The sequence below is a fragment of the Sceloporus undulatus genome, chromosome 9, assembly GCF_019175285.1.
Source record: "Sceloporus undulatus isolate JIND9_A2432 ecotype Alabama chromosome 9, SceUnd_v1.1, whole genome shotgun sequence".
Lineage (NCBI taxonomy): Eukaryota > Metazoa > Chordata > Lepidosauria > Squamata > Phrynosomatidae > Sceloporus > Sceloporus undulatus.
The window spans coordinates 14617499-14628368 of NC_056530.1; positions in this window are offsets into that span (position 1 = coordinate 14617499).

Below are 10870 nucleotides of genomic sequence, written 5' to 3' on the forward strand. Positions count from 1 at the left end.
CGATGATTCACAGGACCCCTTGCAAATTTTACCCCTGTCACTTATTTGAAAGGCGATGAGCAAACTTTGTTTTCGCACTGGACACCGAGAGGAACAATAGCAGTGGCTAAGCTGCGGCCAAAGGATTTGCAAGATATCGGTTGACGATGTGGCCCTTCCTGGTATCCAGGAAATGAGCCTTATGCTGGAGCTGAACGAAACATCAGAAAAAGGGGCAGACCTTGACAACTGGAAGGCAGCTCCGGGAACGGAACGGCTCATTCTCATGATCCAGCTGGTTTTTCACGTGGCCTCCACGCCTTGCTCGCTGTAGCTCTTTGCTCTTCCTCCATACGGAAAATGTGCGGGAGGACACCGCAATTGTGATTGCGTTTCGGCTTTGGCTGCCAAGACACAGCAACAAGGAGAAAGAGAAGGGAAGCGACAGTAAAAACAGATTATGTTTTGCCAGCCATGGCACACATTGCTTAGGGAACTTCCAATGGGGAAAGATGCCACTCAACAGGGGTCCCTGTCGCACATTCCTCCTCATTTTGGAGATCACTTGCCAAAAGGGGAAGGACCCCCATCAATTTGCAGCAGCTGCTTTCTTTTAACGTGGAACTATGGGGCTTCCAGGTCCTTGTGTCCCTAAATAGAGAACATGAATACGAAACAGTCACGAATGCATAAACTTAGGCTATGCTTGTAACTCTCCAACAGGAGTCCCTGGCCTGATTTTTCAGCTCTGTACCCACTTTCAAATTTTATTTCCTGATTTAACCTTGGCCTATATAAACCTGCTACAGAACATGGGCACTTCAGGAACATTGGAAGTTGCCACTGGCCTGCCAGTGGTCCATCTGTCTCAGGCAAAAATGACCAAAGCATGCATTTTTAAGAGAACCTAAAACAAAAGCTGGGGCTATGGTCTCATCAGGATGATAGGATGCTTGGAAGAGAATTTCTTAATTTCCCCATTTCCTGAGACTGCCCTAAGAAAATCCTGCTGGGAAGGGGCTGTCTCATGCCAACACCTTTGGCGATGCAAATGCAGTTTTCAGAAGGAAGGCTTTCCTAATGGCCTCCTTCACACCACAAGGCTGTTTCCCACCAGATGTAATTTGCATTTTAACACCTTTTCTACTAAAACAAACTCCAAGCTTTTGGGGGAACAAGCCAGTTAAGACCATCTTGGCCGAAACCTGATCAGTGGCCAAAATGATGAAAAGTACAGCTGGGAGACTGCAGGACTTTGGCAATCAGAGATAAGCCAAAACCGTTATCCAAATTGCAGCTAGATTAGAAGGTAAGCAGCAAATACACCAATCTCTCCTGGTTTGAAAAGGCAAAAGATATGAAACACTAATTGTGGCATTAATCATTCCAGATGGTGAGGCTATTAACTAGTTGGGGGACTCCCCTACTAAACATTATTTTAAAAATGGGAGCCATAAGTTACTAATTAATGGCTTCACGACATGGGAGCTTTAAGTTACTTAATTAGTAAAATATTTTTTTAATAGTTTGAGAACGTTGCCACATGGTTAAGTTTATTATTTGGTTTTAGAGCTGTCATGTGAAGGCTTCTTTGTGCCCTTTTACCTTCAGGCACAAAGGGGGCATGCATCGTCAATGGTGGACCAAGGTCATAAAATGACTTTCTTTGGCCTTAGAGTCTTTATTTCACCAGCCTTGGGATTGTTTTTAGGTTTGCCTTTGCTTCTATGGATGGGAGAATTCGGAGACCTCGCCATTTTAGTCTGGACATATTCGTTGCAAAGTGATCTTGCAGCATCTTTGCGGCTGTGCAAAAGGAAGTTTCCGCGTGAGCTTCCATAGACTTTTTACTTTCTCAGATGCATTGATCTCCATGTATCTTGAATCTACTTGGTCTAGTTCTTCTCCTTGCATCTGAGAGGAAATAGGCAAGTTTCCGCACGCTTATGCTACCACTTCTTTTGCACAGTTGTCTCAAAGGTGCTGCTACATGATCCCTTTGCGTACTTCCATGGATGATCATGGCCATAATGTCATTGTTCGTGCCTCGTGCCCACTTATGGAGACATACTCTAAGATGGACCCTACAGAAAACATCAAATTCACCAAAACAATCCACCCTTATTGAGCCAACCAAAATGCATAACTATATGTTGCAAGCTTTCAGAGCTCCACTGGCTTTCTTCATAAGCAAAAGTGTTAAAAATCATAGAGGAAGAGGGGGAGACAAGGTCACGGCCTGCATTTTGTCAAGAAGCCGTGGGAACGTGGAAAATCTCCAATATGTATGCTTGCATTTTGGTTGTCCTGATAAAGGTATAATTCTTTTGTGGCTTTTAGAGTATTGTACTTTGCTACATGGCCAACATGGTACCACTAGAAAGCGTCCGTAGAGTGTGCAAAGGGATTTTGAGGATTATCTGTGCAAGTTGTAAACTGTGCGCAACTGTGCAAAGAAGTTGTGCATAAGCTTCTGCAAACACTTGCTCTTTCCTCAGATGCATGGAGACCACGTAGTAGATGCATGGAAGGAATCTGTGATCTGAGGGAAGTAGTATTATTGTTGTCTGTGATTCAAATATTAAAGTAATTTGAAGCCCAGTCAGTGCAATGAGAGGCATCTATTGTCTTTGACCCGGTGGCAAAATAGCTTTGGCCAACCTGGTGCAAAGAGTGGCATCAATGTCAGTAATCTAGCCTAGGTTTTTGTCTAGAATTTTACAGGAACTATCCAATGTACTGAATCTATTTTAGGAGGAAGAATACAGCATTTTGGCTAAAACTCAGAGCAGGTCGGTTGCCCTCTGCCATGGAAGTGGGCCTCGACTCTGCTCTGCTGTTTTCAGCTCTGTTTCCCCCTCCTTCCAATTCTTAGGCTTGATTTATTAACGTATCTGCTTTTTCAAAGCTTAAGCTGCCTTGGGGGCTCTTGTAGCTCTTAAAAAATAATCCGTTTTGCTGTCTCGGCTAATGAATGAGACTCTCATGGCAGTGATGAATAACAGTATAAAACACTGTCCAGCGCATGTTGCTAGGAGCATGGATTCCCAATTGCCTTTCGGTGGTCTTGGTTTGTCTAGAAGCCCCTTGCACTGTCAGGGGGTCTCTTTGGTCTTTTATTGCAGGGTTCTTTCTGGTCTTTCCAAGGCATCAACCATTCAAATATAGCTGGACCTGTCGCTTTCCACCTTCCAAAATCTATGAGAATTAGTGTTAAAGGTAGTAGATGGTTATATAGCTTTCTAGGCTGCTGTTTTACTGATCTGCATTGGCAACTCCCACTGGCGCAATATATCTCTGAGACTGAAAGCGTATGTACAAAAAGGATCTAGGGGTCTTAGTAGACCATAAACTAAACATAAGCCAACAGTGGAATAACCAATCAGAAGTATGCTGAATGATCAATCACTAAAAAAAAGTATTGATTAAAAAATATTGATTCAGTGATTATCGTTCAGCCTTACAGGAATTAAAAGGCAGCCTGCAATCTGGTCTGTCTGTGTGCATTCGCTGGCGTAAAGGGCACTTCTAAGAAGGAAGGTGCTGTTAGGGGCCTGAATGACAATAGAGGGAAAGCAATTTGCCCTCTTCGTGCAGTACCTGCAAGGAGGCAAAATTCCATAATAAACAACTGCCTTTCAATGTTGAGCATCCATATAAAAGCATTCCAGGGTCCCTTTCTTTAGCCAGCCTTCCGCACCATCTTTTTGCTTTGCTTTTCTTCTCTTTTTTTATCTGGTGGGAATGTGCCATGCTCTCCTCCTGCATTCCTGCTGAACTTAATCCCTCAGGGAGGGAAGGAGGAAGAAGAGAAGAAAACACGGGAAGACCTGAATTTCCCCTCTGTCCTCCAAATCAAATAGATGGACGGATGGCTTCTGTTTCCTTCTGTGGGCTTTCTTTGTGTGCTGCTGCTCAGCCTGCCAGGGGCTGCTTCTCCTACCCAGACATTGCATTGGCATTTCCCATGACCTTGCACAACCTTGGCTGTTGCAAAGAGGAGGAACAGGGCTTGCTTGGTGGGAGAACATCATCTCACGGATCCTTGCAACGATGAGGTTGCTGAAGGTGGCTGCGGGTGCATTTCTTTCATGCCACCCCTGGGAAGGTTTCTTGCTTTTCGTGGAGAGTGGCAGCCTCTGCAAAGAATGCTGAGTGGGAAACTAATATTGCTCCTTTGCCTTCATGAAGGAACAAGACTTGAGCTTTACTACTGCTATTAAATGGGGGATTCCCATCCAGCAGATGCTTGTGCCCATTTTTCTTAAAAAACATCTGGCTCTTTTTTTTCCTGGCCTCTGAAAAGCTGATTGTTTTGATTTTATTCCTGTTATTGATGTTGTGTGCCTTCTTGGTCTTTTCTGACTTAGGCGATTCTAAGGGTGAATACTGTATTGTTTTTAGCATGTTTTTTGTTTTAATTCCACATGTTTAATTGTATTTTAAGGGGTGGGTGGGTTGAGGGTTTGGACTGTATATTTTAACTTTGTAAGCTGCCCCGATGCTTTTTGTGGGAGGCGGGATATATAATAAATTTTATTTTATTATAATCATCATCATCATCATCATCATCATCACATGGATGATAGGATACCATTTTCCAGGTATGCCTGACCAAGAGGGAGTGGCACTAATACCTCTCTTGTATGGGTACCATATTCCTATTGATGTGGAATAGCATTTTTGGCTGCTGCATTTCAGTATCAGAGAATATTGCCGCCAGCAGTTCCTTTTCTGAAACAGAGCCCACAACACCTGGTGTTTGTCATCAGTCTCTACCCAAGGACTAACCAGGGCGACCCTGCTTACTTCCAAGCTCAGTGGGATCTGATGCTTTCAGCATAGTAGCTCTGAAATAAAGGTATTGCCTATCCCAGCAGCCTCATTTGCTTCATGGAAGGGGCCAGCTCAGCACTGGGAAATCTTCCCCGGAATATTAATTTTAACTTCCTGCAGCGGAAAGCGGAAATGGCTGCCCTTTGGAAAGGTGCTTTCCTCATTTAATAGTATGGCAAGTAAAGGCAGCCGCCACTCATCTCCAATGTATTTTGAAATGTCAGGGCAATGGAAGGCCCCATTAACAAACCTGGAGCAGGTGCCATCCATGCCAGCCCGAGGCTGCACATGTTTACAGGTGGCATGTATGATCCAGCTGGATACCTGGGCTTAAAATCCCAATGGTGCAATGCAACGCTTGGCTAGCTGGCAAAGAAGCCTTAACAGATGGGACGTGCAAACAAAAGCAGCCAGAGACTGTGACCTTGGCACAAGGTAAAGGCATCTTGCATTTGTGTTGCTAAATAGCCTCCTTTCGTCCTCTGGTTATTTGTGCGCATATATAAATATATATATATAATTATATATATATATATATTTGCAAGCTAAAGAACTCATCTTCCATGGGGAAATAACATTCTCGCTCAGCCCCTTTGTTGAGATGTGCCAATGTTTTGTGTCAAACTACTGAAGCCTGCAACTATCTTCCCATCTGAATTGTTATGAAACAGTAGTTCTCTGTGTTGGGATTATTTGGGGCTGCTACACTGGTTTTGGATGCCAAAGTAAGTGGTGGCAGCAGGAAAGGAAAGGCCACGGGTTGTAGCAGTTGCTGTGCAAGAAATAGGATTTTGCCTGCCTTCCCTTGTTGCCAACCCTGCAGTGTTGCAGCGTGCAATGGGGTTTAGTCCAGTATCCATCTGGTCCCAGGTCTCAGGGCCTGAATTTTCTTTAGTGCAAGGAGGAAGGATCTCAGGGTGAGAGCACTGCCTTGAAAAGAAAGTGTACATAGTGTGTGTGTATCCATAATCTGTTTAGTCTATTTCCAGAAACTACTGGAAGAGATGCTAAAACTGGGGTGGTAATTAGAGCCAGATATACTTGTAGTATAGGCAGCAGAGAAGCAATGGGCATCTCTTTCACATCCTGAAAAGTCTGGGTCCCACTTAAGCCAGGATCATTTCTACCTGTGGTTATAGTAGATCCACCTTTTTTAGGTTGAAGAGACAGAGCCAAGCAGGAGGGATAATTCAACGGTTCCTCAACTTTACATTTCTATTAAGAAAGATTTTTTCCCCTTCTTTTAGGATCTAGCCAGACTGCTATATATTTTATATTGCATGCATATATGCACCTCAGCAGTAAGGAAGCAAGCAAAAAAGCAAACTACCCAACTGGACCTGACACAGTGACCCCCAGTAAGGCGGGGCAAGGAGAAAGCCATCTCTCTTACGATTTGGGTTCTTCTGGGCGGACAGGTTGTCATAGAACGCCTTGGCTTCTTCCCACGCCGCTGCCACTGGCTTGGGTGCCCACCTCCATTGCTCACTTGGCTGGTGTTGCCTTGGCCTCGGGGGTCAGTCCTGCCTTCCAGGGTCCCACTCCGGCCGGGTCCATCTTTTCTCTCCAGGAATGTCAAGGGGGTTATGGTTCCCTCTTTTGTGGCTGATTCTGCAATGTGTGGACTGGGTGACGCTGGTGTCCCTGTGACGAAAACAGCCGCCAGGATCCTTCCTTGGATGCAGCTCAGGAGAGGATGAGTAATGGATGCAGCAAATACAGTGTGTGTATTGTGTTGGCGTGTTTGTGTGCAAGAAAAGGAACCTTGTGCATGGATTTGTGCGTCTGTCACTCAGAGGGAAAGCTCTTTATAAGGGATCCCAGGAACCCCTTGGGCTCATGCAAGTGACCAAATGAACGGCTGGCTCCGGCTGTGCATTTTTTAACCTCCTCTGGCCTGGAGGGCTGCCGGCAGCAGAGAGCTGTTTTCTCTCTTGGCCCTGATGACAGGTTGCATGCATTCAGGATCCCAAGGTGAACCAGACTGAAATTTCTAAACAGAAAACAGGCAGAGAGATGTGCTATATGCCACTCAGTGTTCAAAGGAATTTTGTGGTCCCTTTAAAGCATCCTGATTTGTTTCTGCAGAAGCTTTGTTGGACCCTGCCCCTTCCTTCCAGCTGGTGTGTTTGTGTGGTGTCTATGTGCACACAGAAGGCCTTCGGTTAGAGGCTTTTCTTGCTGTGTTTCTCTCTCCCTTTCCCCTCTCTTGAACTGAAAACTCCGCTTACTTTGTAAATATGGTAAGAGTTTATAACATTTGCTATGGGGTGGGGAAAATGGATAGTATAACAGAACTGTGGAGTGGAAGGCACCTTAAAGGCCATCTGGTTCACTTCAGGAAGATTGTTGAAGCGTCCGTCCTTATTGTGGTTATAAAACCTTGGGCAGCCCTTTTAAAGTTTGGAGTAGACCCAGAGTGGAGTTACTGCTCCCACAGACATGCTCTTTCAGGGTAAACTGTCTGTGGTTTGCATTTGCTACATGGTGTTCACGATGCCTCACAACAAACACACAAACCTACTGAGGTCACCCCCTTGGGAGGTGGCTGTGGGGCCCTTTTCCTACCTGGCCACAATAAACTCCACAACTCCTGGTACAATAACGTAAGAAAAGAGCTCACCAAACTCACAAAACTGGTCTTGGATAATTGTATTTGAAATTCCGTTTGGTCCTGGAAAATTCCTATTGGGATCCTGGAATAATTCTATTTGGAATTTTCTTTGGTCCTGGAAAATTTCCATTTGGATCCTGGATAGTTGTTTGAAATTCCCATTTGGTCTGATAATACATCGAAATTCCCTTTTGTCCTGGATAATACTATTTGAATTCCCATTTGGTCCCAGAAATAATTCTATTTGGAATTCCCATTTGGTCCTGGAAAATTCTCTGGGATCCTGGAATAATGCTATTTGAAAATCTCATTGGATCCTGGAATAATCAATTTGAAAATTCCCATTGGATCCCTGTCTCCTTCGAAGTGGCACATTTTGGGATGCAAATTGACAAACCTCCCCCCCCCCAAAAAAACAAAACAAAACCTGGAGGACCTGATTCACTCCACGCCGGGGCTGATGGAGAGGTGGATAATTCTCTGCCTGCCTGATAATATCCTTGGGAGGATATTTGATTATGCAACTCGGTTTATGTATTCAAAAGGAGTTGATTTTCATGGCTAAGAGACACTCATTGGATGAAAGCACCATCAGATGCTTTTTGCTGCAATTATGCCTCTTTCGATGTGCTACAGCCTGGCCATGTGGATGGCTACCTGGCAGAACCTTTTCTCCTCCCACTCATGCCAACTGTGTGTGTGTGTGTGTGTTATATATATATATATATATCACTGGTGTTTTCGTTAGACCCATTGAACCAATGGTTGAATGTGTTGGGCTCAACAATAGGAAAATCCCACGGATTCGTGGGTTTGTTTAAGTAGGTTTAACAATCAGGTTTAGAAAATACAGTACCAAATATTCTCTCCGAAGGTTATTGCTGCTTCTAGGATCTGATGGCCTCTCTAGTGTCATAAGGAGGATGTCTTGCTTACTGCCTTTGGGCATCTGTGGGGTTTTTCTTTTCTTGCTTGCCTTTAATTTCTTTTCTTTCCTTTTTTGTTTAAATCTTACTACATGTTGGAATTCGTGATGGCTTTTTGTGCGAAGCTTGACAGCAAAACTTTTCCGCACCAGGGCTGTCAGATTCCCAATTCCGACTCTTTATCTCCCACTCTCTTCTAAATGTCACGAAATGAGATGCTTGACAAGAAGCAAATGGAACGCATGACGAAAATGCAACACAATAGCATGGTGCATTTTGCCCATGTATTACCTACATTGACCCATCTTGATTTGGGGGGGGGCAGTCCTAATGAATCCTCTGCCATCCCATTTTCTGTTGCTTTTAAAACATCCCCGTTTTGCTCTCCTTTGTCCTCAAGCTTACGTCCAATGCTGCAAAATTAGTCCAAGGCAACAGGATTTGCACTCAATTGATTCGAAGAGGACTGTTCCCAGTCTGCTTAGCAAAAGCAAACTGCTGCAGCTTTCCTAGCTTTCCTTATGAATACTTTGCCATTTTGACCACACTCTGATGTTGTTTGGCCACGCATGAGCCAGTTTTCATCCGGGAAATTTGGAGTCATGTTATGGACATCCCTTGGCATTAGCCACATGTTTCCATGGGCGGCGGTGGCGGGAATGAGAGGCAGGTTTGCAAAATATGTCCTCTCTGGTCATGATGGATGATTTGAGGAGGATTAGGCACAAGCTAAAATGGTTCCCAGGCTGAAGGTTGTTGTATTGTCCCTGCGAGAAGAAATGAAACAGGTGAGACACCATTGCAAAAAAAATGCTTTGCATTACAGCCACCAAAGTGCAATTAAAAACAACACAATGGTTGTACAATGCACTTGTACAATCCGCGGCATCATGCTCTATAAAAGGTCCACCAGCCAGGGCAACTACCTTGAGGCTTTGTAACTGACCTTTTTGTGGTTTTCTGGTGCCTCCTAGTGGCCTCAGGAGCCTGATGTCTTGTTCAAAGCATCACTCTCTCCAGATCTTGTTGGTTGGCTGGCAGAACCCATCAGCCGCTCTCTAAGAGGGGGATGCTGGGAATTGTGGTCCAACGCCATCCAGAAGGCCACAGGGCCTCTCCTGTTATGTTACTCTATGAGTTGCCGCCAACCCAAAACAAAAAGAAAACATTCATATTTGTGGCTATATTTTACTAAAAGGTACATCTGGTCCATTTGCAAAGAGGAGGAAAGTCACCTTGAAGCAGAGTTGGGAATGGTGTGTCCCTCCAGATGTCGTGGGACTATATATCCCACCAGCCCCCAGCCAATGGCAAAGGAACTGGGCGGTCCCACAGTCCAAAATATATGCAGGGGCCATGATTTCCCAATTAACCACTGTCAGATCAAAAGGTTCTACAGAGTCATACCATCGTGCTCATGTCCACTACTCATCACTAGGAATTAGATAAGATCTTCACACGTAAAGATAGATATTCCGTATATTCCAAACTCAGATGCATTGACGCTGTGCATTTCTGTTTTTTTTATACACGGATGTGAAACTGAAGTACAGAGCTGCGGAAGAGTTTTGCCTTGTATTTGGTGCTGGAAGAGCTCCCATAGGCCACCCAAAAGACAAATAATGGGTCCAGGAGCAAATCAGCTTGAACTCTCCCTGAAGGCAAAATATGTGGACTGGGGCTCTCTATACTTGAACATATCATGTGGATGCTGAGTCTGGGATCCTGTTCTTGATACAATTGGAAGGTGCTGCAAGGTCCGGTGGTCCAACCCCTGCCCTTCAGGAATACAAACTAAAGCATCCCTCCAAAACAAACCCATCCAACTTCTGCTAAAAGATCTCCAAAGAAGGAGAGCCCAGCAGTTTCTTAAGGGAATTCTATTCCGTTGTGTGTCTGCAGTGACATACAAACTAGGCCCAAACAGAGGCGCCAATGTTTAGCACTGTTTGAGAAGCTTGACCTCAACCGTAGCTCACAAACCGCGAGTGCCGAAGCACAATCCAGCGTACAGTATTTGGCAACCAGGCACTGACCAACCTGAAATGAAGCACAGACACGGTCGACTTCTTCCAAAGTCCTTGGAGGCTTTATTCTGGTTGCAATACAAACAAGGAAGCTCCGACATTTACAATCCACACTGTCCAACTCACCAAACCAACTCCTCTCTACCATCCACTATCCTCAGCCCACATCTGCTCTGGGCTTCAGATCCTATAAACTAATTACGAAGGATTGGCACCTGGATGTTTTCCCCCCATTTACCGGCCATATTCCACTTCTCAAATGGAAAGTCCTTCCTAAGCTTAAGTGGACTTGTTCCTTGCAATTTTGAACCCACTGGTTCGTCTTCTAGCCTGCGGAGCAGCAGAAAACAAGCCGGCTTTCTCTTTTACATGCATAACTATATGTCCCTTACATAGCATTTGCACTTTTTAGGGCGTGTGGCTCTGCTATGTCAAAACCTGAATTCTGGGAGAAAAAGTTTCACCTTTCCCGATGCCAACCTCCTCTC